We start from the raw sequence: 19,676 nt of genomic DNA on the forward strand, positions 1-19,676 counted from the left end.
ACCCCCAATGGCCAAACGGGCCGGAAAGGCCCCTTTTCATAAAAACAGAACCCGGACCCGCCGCCCCGACTAAAAAACAGCATCTCGGGGCCAGGAGGGGGACATGTCGCCGGCCGCCCGCAAGGTCGAAAATCCCTTCGACGCAACGTGAGGGTGGGGGTCCTAACGGCAGTGCGGGGCTTGGGACATCGTTGCCGGCGATGGTTATCTCAGGAATTCGCGGGGAGACGCAGGTGAGAGGAGGAGAGGGGGGGGGGGTTAAAAAGGAGGAATTAAAGAAGAGGGATGAGGCTGGACAATAACCCGGGCGGGAGTAAAGCTTAAAGGGAGAGGAGAGGGGGAGGAGAGGAGAGGGAAAGAGAAAAAAGAGAAAGACGAGAGCGAGATGAGAGAGAGGGAGAGAGAGAAGAGAGAGAGTAGAGACGAGAGAGAGAGAGAGAGAGAGGCAGAAAGCGAAAGAGAAAGAGAGAAAGGAAGAGAAAGATAGATAGAGATATAGATAGATAGATAGATAGAAGAGAAGAAAAAGAGAAATAAAAAAGAGAGAGAGAGAAATAAAAAGAGAGAAATATATAGAAAGAAATACAGAGAAAGAGAAATAGAGAGAGAGAGAAATAGAAGAGAGAGAAAAAGAGAGAGAGAGAGAGAGAGGAGAGAAAAAGAAGAGAGAGAGAAGATTGAGGGAGAGAGAGAGGGGAGGGGAGAGGAGAGAGAGGGGAAGGATGAGAAAGGAGAGAGAGAGAGAAAAGGAGAGAGAAAGAGAGAAGAGAGAAAGGGGAAAGAGAGAGGGGAGAGAAAAAAGAAAAGAGAGGAAAAGAGAAAAAAGGGGAAAGAGAGAAGGAGAGAGAAAAAAGAGTAAGAGAGAGAGAAAAAAAGTAAGAGAGAGAGAAAAAGAGTAAGAGAGAGAGAGAGAGCAGAGATGCAGAAAGCGAAAGAGAAAGAGAGAGAAAGGAAGCGAAAAACAGAGAGAGACAGACAATAGAATAATAATAATAATAAATACAAAAGAAAGAAAAGAAAAGAAAGGCGGAAAAGAGGCCTAACGTTCTAACGGTCATTTAGTCACCAAGAAAAAATAAGATAAAAAAGAAGAAAAACGAAAACGAGCAAAAAATACGAACAAAAAACGGAAAGAGATTATCGAAAGCGATAAGAAAAATACATACACACAAAAAACACACACGCGCACATAACAATAAAACACACCCATAACAAAACACACAACAACACAAAAACACACACAAAAACAACAAACAAACAAAAAAAACAAAAAAAAACAAAAAAACACAAAAAACAAAAAAACCACACACACACACACACACACCAAAAAAAAAAAAAGGGGGTTTCACATTTTCTCGCTTCTCGCCTGACGCTATTTTGGGAAACCGAAAAAAAAAAAAATCCCGTTTTTCGTAAATAATCGAAAGGTCGTTTGGTATACGATGCATATACGTGAATAATAATAATAATAAAAAAATTAAAAAAAAAAGTGAAAAAAAAAGTTATCTTTAAACTGTTAAAATTATTTATTGATCTTTTGGAGAAAGCTATAGAGAGGTAGATTATATATATATATTTTAATATTATAAAATAAATGGATATTTGCTTCAATACTACGACTCACACCAACAAATCTTGTTAATAATAAGTACTATAATAATAATCGCTATGAAAATGTAATAACTGCCAACAATTATAACCACTAGGATAGCAATAATAACACCAGTATTACTCATGATAATAATGATCATTATTATCAGTACCTCTAGTATCATTATAACAAAATAATGATAATAATAATGATAATAGTAATAAAATAATAATAATAATAATAATAACTACAGAAAACCGTATTGCATGAAAGAAATGATGGTGGTGGTGGTGGTGGTGATGGTGGTGGTGATGAAGGTGATGATGATGGTGATGATGTGATGATGATGATGGTGGTTGATGCTGATGGTGATGATGATGGTGATGATGATGATGATGATGGTGATGATGATGATGATGATGATGATGATGATGATGGTGATGATGATGATGGTGGTGATGCTGATGGTGATGATGACGGTGATGATGATGATGGTGATGATGATGGTGGTGATGCTGATGGTGATGATGGTGATTACGAAGATGACAAGAAAGGAAAAAAAGAAAAGAAAAAAGAATTTCTATCTATTTGACACATCCGAGGAAATTTTATTCTTATATTTTTGAAAAATGGTTTCGAGAAAAAAACATTAAATACAAAAATATATGCTAAATATACATTAAATACAAAAATATATACTAAATATATATTTGACACATTAAAAATAATATAAGAAATTTGGGGAAACGGTCTTTAGAAAGAAAAGAAAAGAAAAAAACGCATCCACACTCACCAGCTGTTGTATAAGGGTGAGGAAACATCGATAAACGACATACCTGCAAGAAACAAAAGACTATCTTCAGACCTTCAAAAGAGGATTGAAGATGATGAAAATGTAACACGCCAAACTGAACCTGTGTTTATTCTGTATCTTATAGTTTCAATAGAAAACGATGAAATTGAGAAAAGGTAAACAGAAAGAGAAAAAACATGAGAACACATTCTCTCTTTCTTACATGCGTGTGCATAAGTGCGTGTGTCTACATTATACAAGCATAAATATAAACAAACGGACACAAACGCTGAAGAAAACGGCTTTGCTGCGACAAACCCCGCGACCACTTACAGCGGGAGAGGGAATTTGGCAGACATTATCATCTGTGCGGGGATGGCGAGGGCGCTCTCGGGCAGCGATCAAGCAGTGAGACTCCCTCTCCCTCTCCCCTTCACCCTATCCTCTCCCTCCCTTCCCTTTCCTCCCCTTCTCCTTCCTCCTTCCTCCCCCCTTTCCTCATCAACCCTCCCCCCCTTTCCTCATCCTTCCTCCTCCCTTCCCCCTTTCCAACCCTTCCCCCCCTCCTCCCTCCCTCCTTTCCCATCCTCCCCCCTTCTCCATCTTCCCCCTCCCCCCTCATGAACGACCCATGCCTGCGTCATCCCGAATCCCAGAGCACGACAGAGAGGGACGCTTAGGTAGATAGGCAGGAGAAATATTGCCTAATATATATGATGGTTTAATGTGACTGACTGACTGCGAGAGAGAGAGAGAGAGAGAGAGAGAGAAAGAGAGAGAGAGAGGAGAGAGAGAGAGAGAGAGAGAGAGAGAGAGAGAGAGAGAGAGAGTGAGTGAGTGAGTGTGTGTGTGTGTGTGTGTGTGTGTGTGTGTGTGTGTGTGTGTGTGTGTGTGTGTGTGTGTGTGCGTATGTCTGTCTGTTCGCCTGCCCATGCACGATTACAAATCGATTGCGATTTTCTTTACTTGAAAATATGCTGAGAAGTGGAGTATGCCTTTTTTTTGTATAATGATAATAATAATAATAATAATAAACGACAATAATAAAACTGAATAACAATCGTGATTAATATTAAATGCTTCGGTTGAATAAAAACAGATTCGGTAAACTTTTTATCATAAATGTGTAATGTTGCTTACTGTCACAACTGCAGTGGCTCGTTTGAACCTTAAATCATCATTAAGATTTAATACATTTCGGAACATGGTCGCCTCCCGGGGAATAACTTATCAAAAGCGAAATCTTTCACAACACGATGCTTTGAAGATTAGTTTTGGCGGGTTACATGCCCATCCAAAAATCCCAAAGTAATAGAAAACTGATTTAAGCTCTGTAAACGTAATCATATACAAACACAATGACAGACTTATATATATATATATATATATATATATATATATATATATATATATATATTATATATATACATATACATAGACACACACACGTCCTTCCGCGCGTCCTGTTTAGTATGCGACATCAGCGGGACTAACTCACCCGTGGCAACGATTATTAACACACCTTGAAACAAACACCGATAAAGCTTCGAAGTCCTCGGTCTTGTTTGTGGCTGCGAGAAGGGGCGAGCAGGCATTCGGACGAGGCTTCGAGCAGACGCGAGGCAGAGGGCCGAGTCGGGCGGGGGCGGGCGGGCGGGCGATGATGCCCAGATGCCCATCGATGGGTAAGCCATCAGGGACCGTGAGACCACACGCGGCACATCGATGGTGCGTCTGATCCCTCGCCGGCCACACGCAACCCACCGTATCATCCTGGCTAATTAATTAAATCTAATGACAATTAAGAATCGGTAATGCGAGTCCGGACACCCGCGGTTTCGTCCCCTGCCTCGCTTGAAAGGGAGGCGCCGGTTCGGACTCTCCCTCCGATCGACTCATTAACGCGACGCTTCCTGATCTGTGCGCGGAAGGTTCTTGGTCCAAGTGCACCTGCCAGGCCGAGGGAGAGAGAGAGAGAGAGAAAGGCAAAGGTCCCCGGGGACCGACCAAACAAACCGACTTACAGAAAGGGGACGGACGCAAAACCGTAAATATCTACTCAGAAATAGATATGGTTAACTGCCAATAAAGATATGGGCAAATGTCATTAATGTACTTACTTCGTTAGCACGCCATAATGCAAAAACCCTGATTACCCCGCCATACGTGGTCGACTACTAATGTTACGGGAATAGAGTATTAAGAATGCGAGTCTTAAAGATAAAGCGAAGCTTGACCTTTCAATAAAAACTGAAAAAAAGAAAATAGCTCCAAGCGAAGAATCCTGAGACACAAGACTATAGGGAAAGGACCCACGAGTCTCAGAGACGAGGCTGAGAGAACCACGTGTAAAAAATTGGGAAACTTTCTTCTCTGAGCATTTTCAATTACAGGACAGATCGAGCGAAGCGGGGAGACGGAGGAGCTAAAAGGGAGGGGGAGGGGGAGGGTGGTCTACGAACAGGATCTCGAGTTTCTACGAACAAAACCTCTCAAGTTACGAAAAAAAAACTCTACAGCAAAACCTCAAGCTTCAGAGGAAAATTTACAGCGAGACCACTTTTCAAAGGAAGTTTCTACCAGCAAGACCTTGCATTTCAAAACGGGAAGCCAACTGAGCAAAACCGAACGGCAGACCACGAGTTCCGAAGACGGGGCTACGAGCAAGGAGGACTGGAGACCCTCGAGACCGAACAGAGGGCCCTCCGAGCAGCCTGCGCGTGCCGAGGCGCCCACCAGGAGGCAGCGGAGCATCCAATCCTCCGAGATAAAGTTGATCGATTAATGTGACAGTCAGAAAATCCGCTCCTCCTATCATCATCCCGATCCACAAACTTTTCGCCTGTTCCTCTTCCCTCGTATGCAGGAGAGCCAGAGAATGCCATAAAAGACAGAAAGCGCTGCCATTACATTGTAGATTGCGCCATAAAAAAAATGATAAACATTAAATGATAAGGGTGCCCGCAAGAATCGACTGACGAGGCCGAGGGGGGGGGGGTGAAGAGTGAAACAAGAGAGGGAGAAAAAAAAAGAGGACGGTTTCGTAAGTCAATAGAAAGTGTGTGTGCGTGTGCGTGCGTGTGTGTGTGTGTGTGTGTGTGTGTGTGTGTGTGTGTGTGTGTGTGTGTGTGTGTGTGTGTGTGTGTGTGTGTGTGTGTGGAGGGGGGTGAGGGAGAGGAGAGAGAGAGGAGAGAGAGAGAGAGAGAAGAGAGAAGAAGAAGAAGAAGAAGAGAAAGAAAGAAAGAGAAGAAGAAAGAGAAGAAAGAAAGAAAGAAAAGAAAAGAAAGAAAGAAAGAAAGAAAGAAAGAAAGAAAGAAAGAGAGAGAGAGAAAGAAAAGAAAGAGAGAGAGAGAGGGAAAGAGAAGCGAATGGGGTTCACAGAGAACAGAAATCCGAGACCGCGAGACCCGAACTCCGCGCCCCGAGCCCGGCCGCGCGGAGGGACCGCCGGGCGAGCGGCGCTGGGTCATTCGCGATCCATCATGGGGCCGCGTGCCTGGCGCAGCACACTGACAGCAGCGCCTAGGTTTATGTCCCCGCTTGCGCCCCGGACAATGGAGGTTTCGGTTCCCGCCGTGGCTGCGGGGGAGAAGGAAGGAAAAAAAACAAAAAAACATTGATGGCCGAATGAAACGTCCGAAGGGGTAGCCGCGGTGGGGACGCCGACCCCTGCGGGATTCGAACTCTCGGTCGACGAGACCTGCCGATTCACCAGCGGGTCCCGGAGTCCGGTGACCCGAGTCCGGTGACCCGAGGGAGTGGTGACCCGGGGGAGAGGCCGCTCGGACCCGGGTTGGGCGCGGGCGTGAGGCGACGGGACGAGGAGACCGGCGTGGGCGTGGTGCGAGGAGTCGAGAGTGTGGGCGTTGGATGTTGACCTTGGGGGGGGGTGGGCCAGGGCGTGTTTGGAAGGGTAACAAACGCACTTTTCGTATTCGTAAGTAAGTACTTCGAGTATCACAAGGTCCGTACTTCCCCTGAAAAAAGGGTCTAATTTTTCCTGATCACCCCCTCTGCGATCAGGAATTCTTAATTAATAAAATGCTTACAAACAAGGACATGCCATTAACTACGGTAATGAAATGCATACGTAATATATATGTATGTATGTATGTATGTATGTGTATATATACACATACATATACATACATACATATATATGTGTGTGTGCGCGTGTGCGTGTGCGTGTGTGTGTGTGTTTGTGTGCGTGTGCGTCTAGGTTCGTTCGTGTGCGTGTGCATGTGCGTGTAGGTTCGTTCGTGTGCGTGTGCATGTGCGTGTAGGTTCGTTCGTGTGCGTGTGCATGTGCGTGTAGGTTCGTTCGTGTGCGTGTGCATGTGCGTGTAGGTTCGTTCGTGTGCATGTGCGTGTAGGTTCGTTCGTGTGCGTGTGCATGTGCGTGTAGGCTCGTTCGTGTGCGTGTGCATGTGCGTGTAGGTTCGTTCGTGTGCTTGTGTTATAGACACCACCTCTTCATTTAACGCACACACGCAGTAAAGAAGAATTCCATTATTGACAGGAAAGGATGTTATAGAAAAACAAACTTGCTTACGTGTTTTTGAGACATTCAAAATAGAAGCCAAAAAACAACAACAACAACAAAAAAAAAACACACGAGCGGTTCAGATTAATGTAAAAAAAGGAACTGAATAATAAAATAAATGAAACAAAAGCCCAACTGAGGATTATCTACCCATATCTCTTATCTATTAAACTTCGATAATACAACAAATGACAATAATTTTTTTTTTTCTTCAGTGGACGCCATTTTTTTTTTTTTAATAACTCAGTGCCGTAGACCTATATTTGTTCATGATAGATAATGAATGTGGGAAAATGAAGAAAAAAAAAGTAAAAAAAAAAATCAAGGTAATTCGTGTTTCCCTTTTGCTAATTAACTTTTTTTTTTTTTTTTTTTTTTTTTTTTATCCGTTTTTAAATTTTTTTTTTTCCTTCCCCCCTTTTTTTCCCTTTTCCCCTTTTTTCCCTTCCCCGTTTTTCCCCCTTTTCCTTCCACCCCCTTTTTCCCCCCTTTTCCCCCCCCCTTTTTATTTTTTTTTTTTATTTTTTTTCCCCCCCTTTTTTTTTTTTTTTTTTTTAAAAAAAAAAAAAAAAAAAAAAAAAAAAAAAAAAAAAACCCCCCCCCCCCCCCCCCCCCCCCCCCCCCCCAAAAAAAAACCCCCCCCAAATTTTTTTTTTTTCCCCCTTTTTTCTTTTTTTTTTTTCCCCCCCCCCCCCCCTTTTTTTACCCCCCCCCTCTACCCCCCTTTCCCCCCCACCCCCCCTTTCCCTTTTATTTTTTCCCCCTTCCATTTTTCCCCCCCAAAAATTTTCCCCCCCCCACCCCCCCCCCCCCTTTCCCTTTTTTACCCCCCCCCCCCCCCCCCTTTTTTTTTCCCCCCCACCCCCCTTTTTCCCCCCCCACCCCCCCCCCCCCCCTTTTCCCCCCCTTTCCACCCCCCCCCTTTACCCCCCCCTTTCCCTCCCTCTCTAGCCTCTCCCTTTCCCTCCCTAACCCTCTCTCCACTCCCTTTTCCCTCCCTCCCCTCTCCATCTCGCCTTTTCCTGCCCTCTCTATCCCTCTCCCTTTCCCTCCCTCCCTCTCCATCTCCCTTTCCCTCCCTCTCCATCTCCCTTTCCCTCCCTCTCTATCCCTCTCCCTCTATCACTTTTTTAATGAAGGCTGCAGACTAAAGTACTATAACAATTGATATATTAAAAAGAAACACGCTTCGAATAATTGGAAAAAAAACGAACAACAGACCTTTCGCTCACCAGAAATTCGTTTTTTTTTTTTCTTCCAAAAATGAACACAAGGAATAGATTTATATTCGACTGATTGCAATAAATAAAAGATAGATAGACAAATAAATAAATAAATAAATATATATATATAATAAACAAAATGAAAAACGGATAAATCCTCAAAAAGTGTCTCGCTATCCGTTACCTTCGCCGATGGCCATAGTAAACCCTGGAAGATTTATCCGCTGGGAATGCAAAGGACCCTCCTTTGCAACAGACATTGCTTAAACCATTTATTTTTGGCCTCAATCCAGTCGCTATCTCTTGGGGCAACGAATGACAGTGTTCTATTTATTATTATTATTATTATTATTATTATTATTATTATTATTATTGCGTTGTCGTTTTTTTTTTTTTTTGGGGGGGAGGTCGAGGAGGGAGGGAGGGAGGGAGGGAGGGAGGGAGGGAGGGAGGGGAGGGGAGAGAGAGAGAGAGAGAGAGAGAGAGATAGAGAGAGAGAGAGAGAGAGAGAGCGAGAGGAGAGAGAGAGAGAGAGAGGAGAGTAAGAAGAGAGAGGAGAGAGAAGAAGAGAGAGACAGAGCGAGAAGAAGAGAGAGAGAAAAGAGAGAGAGAAAGAGATAGAAAGGGAGGGAGACAGAAAGACAGACAGACAAACAGACAGACAGACAGAGGGAGGGAGAAGGAGAAAGAAAGAGAGAGAGAAAGAGAGATAGAAAGAGAGGGAGAAAGAAAGAGAGAAATAAAGAGAGAAAGAAAGAGAGAGAAAAAGAAAGAAAGCGAGAAAGAAAAAGAGAGAGGAGAGAAAGACAGAAAGACAGACAGACAGAGAAAGAGAGAGAGAGAGAGACTAAGAAAGACAGAAAAAAACAGACACATAGAGAAACAGAAACAGACACAGAGAAAAAGAGAGAAAAAATAGACAGAGCAGGGCAGGTAGACAGCTCTTGAATACCACGAGGAGGAAAAAATCCAGTGATAATGCACTCTTCACTCGTCTTTGCAAGCCAAGCCTCTGCAAACGACAAGAGCTTCGGGATATGTGCAATGGCTAATGAGCTTGTATTCATCATGACCGACAGTGTATATTGCAGAGCCAATGTCCCGCGGAGTATAAATATCACTTCCACAGCAGATTCCACGATAGATTTATAGCAAGGGAACAAAAAGAAAAGAAAAGAAGGAGGAGAATAATAATAATAACAACAATAATAATAATAATAATAATAATAAAAAAAAATAATAAGCAGAAGAAGAAGAAGAAGAAGAAGCAGAGGAAGAAGAAAAAAAGAAAAAGAAAAAGAAGAAGAAGAAGAAGCAGAATAAGAAGCAGAAGAAGAGAGAAGAAGAAGATGAGAAGAAGAAGTGAAGAAAGAAGAAGCAGAAGAAGAGAAGATAACAGAAGAAGAGAAGAGTAAGAAGAAGAAGCAGAAGAAGAAGAAGAAGAAGAAGAAGAAGAAGAAGAGGAAGAAGAAGATGAAGAAGAAGAAGCAGAAGAAGAAGCAGAAGAAGCAGAGGAAGAAGAAGAAGTAGCAAAAACAGAAGAAGCAGAAGCAGAAACAGAAGAAGCAGAAGAAGAAGAAGTAAGAAGAAAAAGAAAACAGTTGGTATAAAAATGCATCTGAACATCTCTTTGTAAAAAAGTCATCCTCCGATCCGCTTTTTAAGACGGCCCTTATTCCCTGCACCAAATGTGACGATCGGACGAGCTGCTAAGCCCTTCGTTCGTTCGCCCCTGAGCCCCTGACGACGGATTTACGGTCGTGGCAGGGTTGGTCCCGGCAGCGTTCCTGAAGTGCCGGGTGCGCGTTCTCGTCTCCGCGCTCCGTTTTAATGCTTTATAATCGTTTCAAATTCTGTTGGTGTTATGTCCTGCGGAACATGGAAATCGGGATTTTATTCGGTAGGATTTCTATGCAACTGGGGGGGGGGGAGAGAGAGAGAGAGAGAGAGAGAGAGAGAGAGAGAGAGAGAGAGAGAGAGAGAGAGAGAGAGAGGGATGAAGCGATAATCGGAGAACTCGGCCAATAAACAAATAATATAAAAGAGTAAATAAAAGAGGTTTATAGATCTTCTTTCGGGAGATCCCTTTTTTTTTTTTTTTTTTTTTTTGTCATTTTTACTAGACCCTTTTCTCTCCCTCATCTTCCCTTCTATCACTTCCCTTTTCCATATTATCCCGTTCCCCTCCTGCGTCCCTCCGCTGCCTCCCCCCCCCCCCCGACTGCTCCTCGAATAGCCCTCACGAGGCCCGGTTGCTAGGAGCCGGCGCTGCGGGCCAAGACTGGTGGCTGCGAGCGGCGCTGGGACTGCATTTTCTGCTTTATGAGGGCTGGAGGGCGACGGTGGGGGGCCGTCTTGTACACACACCTCCTCCTCTTTATCAATCCTCCGCCAGCTGGGCCGTCCGATCGTCCTCCTCCTCCTCCCCCGTCTCGGGCTGGGTACACTCACCTCCGTGCGGCCCGCCCTGCCCGCTCGCTGCCGCGGCGCTGTCCTCCTCCGGTGCGCCTGGGACAACCCAATTCCAGCCTCTCGTTGGGACGTGGCTTATCCGCTTCCCTTACGCTGCGCCTGCTGGCTCGTGCAAACACTCGGGCCCCGGCGCTCGTTCCGGCCTCGCGCGACCCGCCCCGGTCTGTTTTCCTGGTCCCGCTTACGTCCCCGTTCGGTCCGCGGCCTCCACCCGGGTCCCCGCTCGTTTCCCCCTCCCCCCTTCCCCCTCGGACCCCCCAGGACCGCCTTGCCTCCGCCGTGGCCACCGGCGCGCCCGACCCGTGGCCCCCGTCCGCTCGGGTGGCGGCGCCCATCGCTCACCCGCCGGGCCCATCCATCATGCTACAACAAGCTGGGACACCGAGAGGACACGACACCCCCGGCCCGGGACGACCCTCATAACGCGACTGGGCCCGCATGCCTTCCCTCGCTGGCGCATCCATCCATGGCGCCGCGCTATCACTTCATAAACATTTACTTAGTATCCTGATACAATCTGGCCCCATAAACCATTATAGCGAGTGGACACCGTGGGTACGCCTGCCTGGGGACGGGCACCGCGACGCGAGTTTAGAGGGATTCAGGCTCGGCAATTAGGGATCCACAGACTGCGTTGCAGGCAATTAAGAATCCACAGACCGCGTTGCAGGCAATTAGGGATCCACAGACCGCGTGTTCAGTTAAATGCTGCCCCCGCCCCCTCCTCTCCCTTCGCCAATATGCCCAGGTTTGTGTTCTTTCGCTCGTTTGGGACTGAAAAAAATATAATTCCAGACAATAATGCCTTTCCACTTTCAGGCAGCACCATTCCAGACGATAGCTCCGTTCCAGCCACTCCTTCCAGAACATCATTCCAGCCACTCCTCTCAGACGGGAACATCATTCCAGAAGTCGAAGCCGAAGCCGAAGTCGAAGTCGAAGTCGAAGTCGAAGTCGAAGGCGAAGTCGAAGCGAAATCGAAGCCGAAGTTGAAGTCGAAGTCGAAGGCGAAATCGAAGCCGAAATCGAAGCCGAAGTCGAAGTCGAAGCGAAGGCGAAGCCGAAGATGAAGTCGAAGCGAAGTCGAAGCCGAAATCGAAGTCGAAGCCGAAGCCGAAATCGAAGCCGAAATCGAAGTCGAAGTCAAAGTCAACAGCATCATGACGCTCGACGATAATTAACGAAACAGACGAGGCCGATGTTCTGGGACGGTGCGTGCGTGCGTGCGTGCGTGCGTGTGTGCGTATGCGGGAAGTCGTGTCCGGGAATATACGATTTGTTAAGGGGGGGAAGGGGGGGGAAGGGGAGACTCGTTGGAGCTCGCTGAGGGGGGGAGGGGGTGGGGGGGATTTACGGGTCGGGGGAGGGGAGGGGGGATGGGGATGACGTAGGGCTCGTTCGTGTTACGCCGTGACGTCATCTACGGACGTCATCTACGAGTCAAGTACAAACGACGCGCGATACGGACCACTTGATATACTCGGGACGGAGCTGCGGGGTACGTACGAGGGAAAGAGGGGGGGGGGGGGAAGGGGTTGCTGTTAGGTACGTACGAGGGAGGGAGGGGAGGGGGGGGAGGGGTTGCTGTTGGGTACGTACGAGGGAAGGAGAGGGAGGGGGGGGAGGGGTTGCTGTTGGGTACGTACGAGGGAAGGAGGGGAGGGAAGGGGGGTGCTGGGGGGTTGGGGGGGGGTGAGTGAGAGTGCGGGAGGGAAAGGAGAAAGGACGAAAGGAGAGACGCACACAGAGATAGATAGATAGATAGAGAGAGGAAGAGAGAGAAAGAGGAAGAGAGAGAGTGTGTGTGTGTGATTGAGAGCGAGAGCGAGAGAGAGAGAGAACGAGAGAGAGACAGAGAGACAGAAAGTGGGCTTCATCTTTCTGTCTCTCTCTCTCACTTTCTCTCTCTCTCTCTCTCTCTCTCTCTCATCTCTCTCTCTCTCTCACTCATCTCTCTCTCTCTCACTCATCTCTTTTCTCTCTCCCTCTCCTCTCTCTCTTCTTTACCTCCTCTCACCTCCCGACCTGTATTACACAGCCTATATTACAACGACCTTTTTCACCGCAAATAATACCCCGTAACCAGCATCTCAGGCATTGCCGCCACCGCCGTAACTCCTGCTTTAAGTCACCCACGCCGTCCCCGCTGCCTTCAGAAGTCCCATCAAACGCAATCAAGCAGCTATTCGACTTATTGCTTGCGTGCTTGCTTGCTTCGTCAACCTGTTTTGGATCCAGGGTTTTCGGCGGCCCGTCGAGACTCCATTTTCTATCTCGAGACTCCATTTTCTATGTCGAGACTCCATTTTCTATATCGAGTCTCCATTTTCTATGTCGAGATTCCATTTTCTATGTCGAGACTCCATTTTCTATGTCGAGACTCCATTTTCTATGTCGAGACTCCATTTTCTATGTCGAGACTCCATTTTCTATGTCGAGACTCCATTTTTCTATGTCGAGACTCCATTTTCTATGTCGAGACTCCATTTTCTATGTCCAGATCCCATTTTCTATGTCGAGACTCCATTTTCTGTCCAGATCCCATTTTCTATGTCGAGACTCCATTTTCTGTCCAGATCCCATTTTCTATGTCGAGACTCCATTTTCTATGTCCAGTGTGTGTGTGTGTGTGTGTGTGTGTGTGTGTGTGTGTGTGTGTGTGTGTGTGTGTGTGTGTGTGTGTGTGTGTGTGTGTGTGTGCGAGTCTGTATGTACTTGTGCATGCGTGAGAGCGTACGTGTACGTGTGTACGTGTCCGTACGCACGAGACCGAGTGCTCATAATCTTACAACGGGCGTGCGAGTACGTACATCTATCACCCCGTCGGCAAATCCTCTCCGACCATAAAATCAGCAAAGAGAGAGAGGAAAAAAAAATCGAGAGCCTCCTTCTTTCCCTTCCCCTCCCACCCTTCCCCTTCACCTTTCCCCTTCCCCCTCCCCTCCCACCCTTCCCCTCCTCCCCTCCCCCTACATTCCAGGCCTCCTTCCCTCCCCGGACCTCTCGGGGAGGGGGTGGGGGAGAGGGGGTGGGGGAGCGGGAGATTTTAACGCTCAGCACAAACTGATCCGTAAAATAACGTAAAACACCGACCGGACTGAAGGCTCCCTTGTACCTTACGTCTTGAGGCTCGATCAGCAGAGAGAGAGAGAGTGAGAGAGTGAAAGAGAGAGGGAGGGAGAGGGAAGGAGAGGGAGGGAGAGGAAGAGGGAGAGGAAGAGAGAGAGAGAGAGAGAGAGAGAGAGAGAGAGAGAGAGAGAGAGAGAGAGAGAGAGAGAGAGAGAGAGAGATCATTCTCGCGACCTTTTCCTTTCCTCTCCTCCTCCTCTTCCTCTTCTTCTTCTTCCTCTCTCAACTCCTCCTCCTCCTCCTCCTCCTCCCCCTCCCCTCCCCCCTTCCCTCCACGCCCTCGGGGAAGGAAACTGATAAGCGTGACGCCCAGGGAGATAAGAGGCGACAGATCCCGCCCACTTGTCATCCGCCTCTGCCAAATGGGCGGGGGGGGGAGGAGGAGGAGGAGGAGGAGGAGGAGGAGGAGGAGGAGGAGGAGGAGGAGGAGGAGGAGGAGGGGAGGAGGAGGGAAGAAGAAGAGGAGGAGGGGGAGGAGGGGGGGAAAGGAGGGAGGGGAGGAGGAGGGGGGAGGAAGAGGGGGAGGAGGAAAGAGGAGGAGGAGGAAGGAGGAAGAGAAAGAGAGGGAGGAGGAAGAGGAGGAAGAGGAGGAGGAGGAGGAGGAGGAGGAGGAGGAGGAGGGGAGGAGGAAGGAGGAGGAGGAGGAGGAAGGAGGGGGGAGGAGGAAGAAGAGGAGAAAGAGGAGGAGGGGGGAGGAGGAGGGGGAGGAGGGGGGGGAGGAAAGGAGGAGGAGGGGGGGGAGGAGGAGGGAGAGGAGGGGGAGGAGGAGGGGAGGAGGAGGAGGAGGAGGAGGAGGGAGGAGGGGGAGGGGGGGGTGAGACAGAGGGCGCCTGGCGGGGGAGACGCGATCTTGATTACATTTAATTTTTTTTTTTTTTTCACCTCCTTCTCTCTCTCCTTCTTCCTCGTCTGCTTCTGCGTCTCTTCCCTTTTTCCCCTTTCTTCTAGTTTTTTTTTTTTTTTTAATTCTACGTCTCCCCCCCCCTTTTTTTTTTCTTTTCCTTCCATTATTTTTTTTTCTTTTCTTCAATCCTCCTTCCCTTTTTTCCTTTTCCTCCTTTTTCATTTACCTTCTTTCCCTGCCTTATATAAAAACTATTTCTTTTTTTTTTTTTTTCTTCCCTTTGCCGGGTTTAAATTTTTCTTTCCCCTTTTTCTCTCTTCTTTTTTTCCTTCTTTCTTTTTCTTCCTTTTTTTCTTCTTCTTCTTTTTTTTTCTTCTTCTTCTTCTTCCTTTTTTTTCTTTCCTCTTCCCTCTTCCCCCCTCTTCCTCTTCCCCTCCCCCCTATTCTTTTCTTCTGCTTCTACCCTTTTTTTTTTGTTTCCCCAAATTTTTTGCTTTCCCCCTCCCTCCCCTACTTCTTTTTTCTGCTTCTCCTCCTATTTTTTCGTTCTCCCCCTCCCTTTTCTTCTCTTTCCCCTTCCCCTCCCCTCCCCCTTTTCTTTTCTTCCCTCCCCTAATCCCCCCCCTTTTTCCCTCCCCTCCTCAACCCCCCCTCCCCTCCCTCCTCCCCCTCCTCCTCCTCCTCCTCCCCCCCCTCCTCCCCTCCCCCCTCCTTTTTCCTCCTCCTCCTCCATCCCTACTTATTCCCTCTTCTTCTCCTCTCCCTTCTTTCTGATTCGTTTAATTAGGTTTGCCATTGGATTTTCCAGTTCCTTCTATCGTAAAGCATATTCGCGAAATTTACGATTCTCCTTGGGCAGCGCCGACAAAGGGGCGAATCTCGTATAAAAATTCTCAATAGATTATATATCAGTGTAAATATATACATATATATATATTATATATATTTATATATATATATATTTATATATATATAAAATATATATATATATATCTATATATGTTTGTATATCTATATATAATTTTAATAAAATTTTATTTATATATAATATATATATATAGGGGTGTTGTTGGTGTGTGGTGTGTGTGTTTGTGTGGGGTTTGTGGGTTTGTGGGGTGGTGGTTTGTGTGGGGTTTTTGTGCTTGTTGTTTGTTGTGTGTGTGTGTGTGTTTGTGTGTGTGTGTGTGGTGTGTGGTGTGGTGGTGTTTTTGCTTGTGTGTGGTGGGTGTTTGTGTGTGTGGGGTGTGTTTGTGCCTGTGTGTGTGTGTGTTTGTGCGTGCGTGCGTGCGTGCGTGCGTGTGCCCGCGCACGCATGAGTCTCTGCCTCCCCTTCTCCATCTCCCTATCCCTCTCCATCCCTATCACTCTCTCTATCCTCCCCCCCCCCCCCCCCCCCCCAATTCGTGTCACAATCTCTCTCTCTCTCGATTCGTTCGAAAGTTCAATTCCCTGTTGTTGTTGTTGTTTTCTTATATTTGTGAGAAATTTATCCTCTTCCTCCCTTATTCCTTAATTCTTTTGCGTTTTCCTTTCATAATTTTCAGCGCATTTTCGTTTCTTCATTTTCCACCGTCTCTATTATAATAATAATAATTATTATTATTTATTATTATTACTATTACATTATTTTATTTTTATTTTTATTTTTATTATTATTATTATTATAATCATTATTATAATCAATATTATTATCATTATTATTATTATTATTATTATTATAACTTTTTATTTTCGTCTTCTCTTGATCGTTTTTGGGATTTATCTTAGGTTAATCTCTATATTTATTTTTATTCTTAACTTTCCCTTCGCTATTTTTCTTTCTTTCTTTCTCTCCTACCTGTCATCTATTTTTTTTTTCTTCTTCTTCCTACATCTACTCCTTTTTTTCTCCTCTTCCTTTTCTTCCTCTTTTCTTTTCCTATCTCTGAATTTCCCTCTTTTTTCCAACTGTTTTTTCTCCTCCTTCTTCTCTTTTCTTACCTCGTATTCTCTTTATCTTATTCCACTCTCTCCTCCTCCTGCTCTTCTTCTTTTCTTTTCTTCTTCTTCTTCTTCTTCTTCTTCTTTTCTCCTTCTTCTTCTTCTTCTCCTCCTGCTCTTCTTCTTCTTCTTTTTCTCCTTCTTCTTCTCCTTCTTCTTCTTCTTCTTCTTCTTCTTCTTCTTCTTCTTCTTCTTCTTCTTCTTCTTCTTCTTCCTTATCATCACCTGCTTTCTCCTCTCCTTCCCTTTTTCCTTCATTTTGATCTTCCAACTTCTCTTCTTTTTTTTTCTACTCCTTATCCTTCTTCTTCTACCCAATGAGATCTTCATTTAAAAATTTTCCATTGAAATTTGAAATTGAATATCTCTACAGAAAAAAAAAATAAATAAAAATAAAGCATGATATTACGTAATTATATGGCTATGTCTAGATACTTAATAATCCACGCGATGGAAGCAGATTCTAATAAGGTAAATAAATGAGTGAACAGACAGACAGACAGACAGACAGACAGACAGACTGACAGACACAAAGACATCAGCTCAAGCGAGGTCAAAAGCAAGCAAAAAAAAAAAAAAAAAAAAAAAAAAAAAAAAAAAAAAAAAAATGAACAGACAGACAATAATCCTGGGAAAAGACAGGAAGACACCCAGACAGACAGACAGACAATAATCCAAGGAAAAGACAGGGAGACACAGACAGACAGACAGAGGAATAGACAGGCCAACAACCAAAGAGCTAGACACAGACAGACACCCCGACCAACAGCCACACAGCCATCCCCGACAGCCCGGCAGCCCGACTCCCCTACCCGACTCCCCGACTCCCCTACCCGACAGCCCGACTCCCCTACCCGACAGCCCGACTCCCCTACCCGACTCCCCGACTCCCCTACCCGACAGCCCGACTCCCCTACCCGACAGCCCGACTCCCCTACCCGACAGCCCGACTCCTTTACCCGACAGCCCCCACGGATACTGTCCCTCTGGAGAAGCAGATCGCGTGGGGATAGCACTGTAAGGACCCGCCCGGGAGAGGACCAAGGCGCCGGGCCTCGATATCGACGAAATTCCATTAAGAGACGCATTTAGATACGGACCATCGTGGCCCGCGAGAGGGTTAGCGGGAGGGAGGGGGGAGCGTGATTGACAGTAATCCCGCTTTATTTAATCTTCGTCTGGTCTACATACCGAGAATGGGAGGAGGAGGAGGAGGAGGAGGAGGAGGAGGAGGAGGAGGAGGAGGAGGAGGAGGAGGAGGAGGAGGTAGAGGAGGAGGAGGAGGAGGAGGAGGTAGAGGAGGAGGAGGAGGAGGAGGAGGGGGAGGAGGAGGTAGAGGAGGAAGAGGAGGAGGAGGAGGTAGAGGAGGAGGGGGTGAGGGAGGAGGAGGGGGGAAGGAGGTAGAGGAGGAGGAGGAGGAGGAGGAGGAGGAGGGAGGAGGAGGAGGAGGAGGAGAGGGAGGTGGAGGTGAGGGAGGAGGAGGGGGAGGAGGAGGAGGAGTAGGAGGAGGAGGAGGAGGAGGGGAGAGGAGGAGGAGGAGGCAGTAAGGAGGGAGGAAGGAGAGGGAGGAGAGGAGGAGGGGGAGAAGGAGGAGGCAGGAGGAGGAGTAAGGATAGAGGGAGAGGAAGAGGAGGGGGAAGGGAGGAGGGGAGGGGGAAGGGAGTAGGGGAGGGGGGAGGAGGAGAGGAGGAGAAGGAGGAGGAGGCAGTACAAAAAAAATATAATACATCAATACAAAAACATATAATATGCATCAAAGGAGAAGGGGGCGAAAGAGAGCAAGAGAAGAGCAATTAAAAGAAAAAACAAAATAGAAAAGAACATAAACATTGAACAAAAATAGAAAAGATCAATAACAAGAACAACAAATAAATGAAGAAACAAAACAAATAGAAGAGAGAGAGAAAAAAGAGAGAAGAAAACAATAACAAAGCAAGAAAAAAAAGAGAGAAGAAAGAGAAGAGAGAGAGAGAGAGAGAGAAGAGAGAGAGAGAGAGAGAGAGAGAGAGAGAGAGAGAGAGAGAGAGAGAGAGAGCCGAGAGAGAGAGGAGAGGAGAGGAGAGAGAGAGAGAGAGAGCAGAAGAGAGAGAGACAAGGGAGAGAGAAAGAAAAACGAGAGAAGAGAGAGGAGAAAAAAGACACAGGAAAGAGAAGAGAAAGAGAAAGAGGAGAAGAGAGAGAAGAGGAGAGAGAGAGAGAGAGAGATAAATACACAAGCAAAGAAAACAAAGACCACAGGAAAGAGAGAGAAGAGAAGAGAGGAGAGAGAGAGAGAGAGAGAGAGAGAGAGAGAGAGATAATATACACAAGCAAAAGAAAACAAAGACCACAGGAAAGAGAGAGAAAGAGAAAGAGAGAGAGAGAGACACAGTGAGACGCACACACACACACACACAGACAGAGAGAGACAGAGGGAAGGCGGGGGAGGGAAGGGGGGGAGGGAAGGGGGGGAGGGAAGGGGGGGAGGGAAGGCGGGGGAGGGAAGGAGGGAGAGGGAGAATGGGGGGTGTAGAGGGGGAAGGTAGGGAGAGTGGGGAAGGGGAGGCGAGGGAGAGGGAGAGGGAGAATGATAAGGAAATGAAAGGAGAGGGAATAGGAGAATAAGAGAAAAAGAGATGAGGGGAAAAAGGAGATTGAGGGGAATGAGGGAGAGGAATAAGGATGGCGTGAGAAGAGGAAGAGAGAGAATATAAGGATAGGGAGGAGGACGAGGATGAGGGATAGGAAGGGGGGGGGAGGGGGTTAGGCTAGTGATGATGAGGGGGGGAGGGTGAAAATCGTAGATGAGGGTGAGAGAAGAGAGAGAAGAATAAGGATGGAGTTGAGGGTGAAGGTGGGGGATGAGTGGAGGGGGGGAGGGGGAGGGGCAAGGAGGGGGGGGGGAATAAGACAGAGAGAAGGACGGGGGAGATGGGAAGTAGCTGGAATAAAGGCGTGAATGAAGTAGGGTGAGAGAGTGGAGGTAAGGGGGGAGGGGGATACAGAAGAGGGCGTGGTCGTGGGCTGGGGGGGGGTGAAGAGGAAGAATAGGGGGGGGGGTGCAATTGAAGACTTTACGTATTGCACAATTGCACGATACACACACACACACAAAGAGAGAG

This window comes from Penaeus monodon, chromosome 6 (assembly GCF_015228065.2).
Source record: "Penaeus monodon isolate SGIC_2016 chromosome 6, NSTDA_Pmon_1, whole genome shotgun sequence".
NCBI lineage: Eukaryota > Metazoa > Arthropoda > Malacostraca > Decapoda > Penaeidae > Penaeus > Penaeus monodon.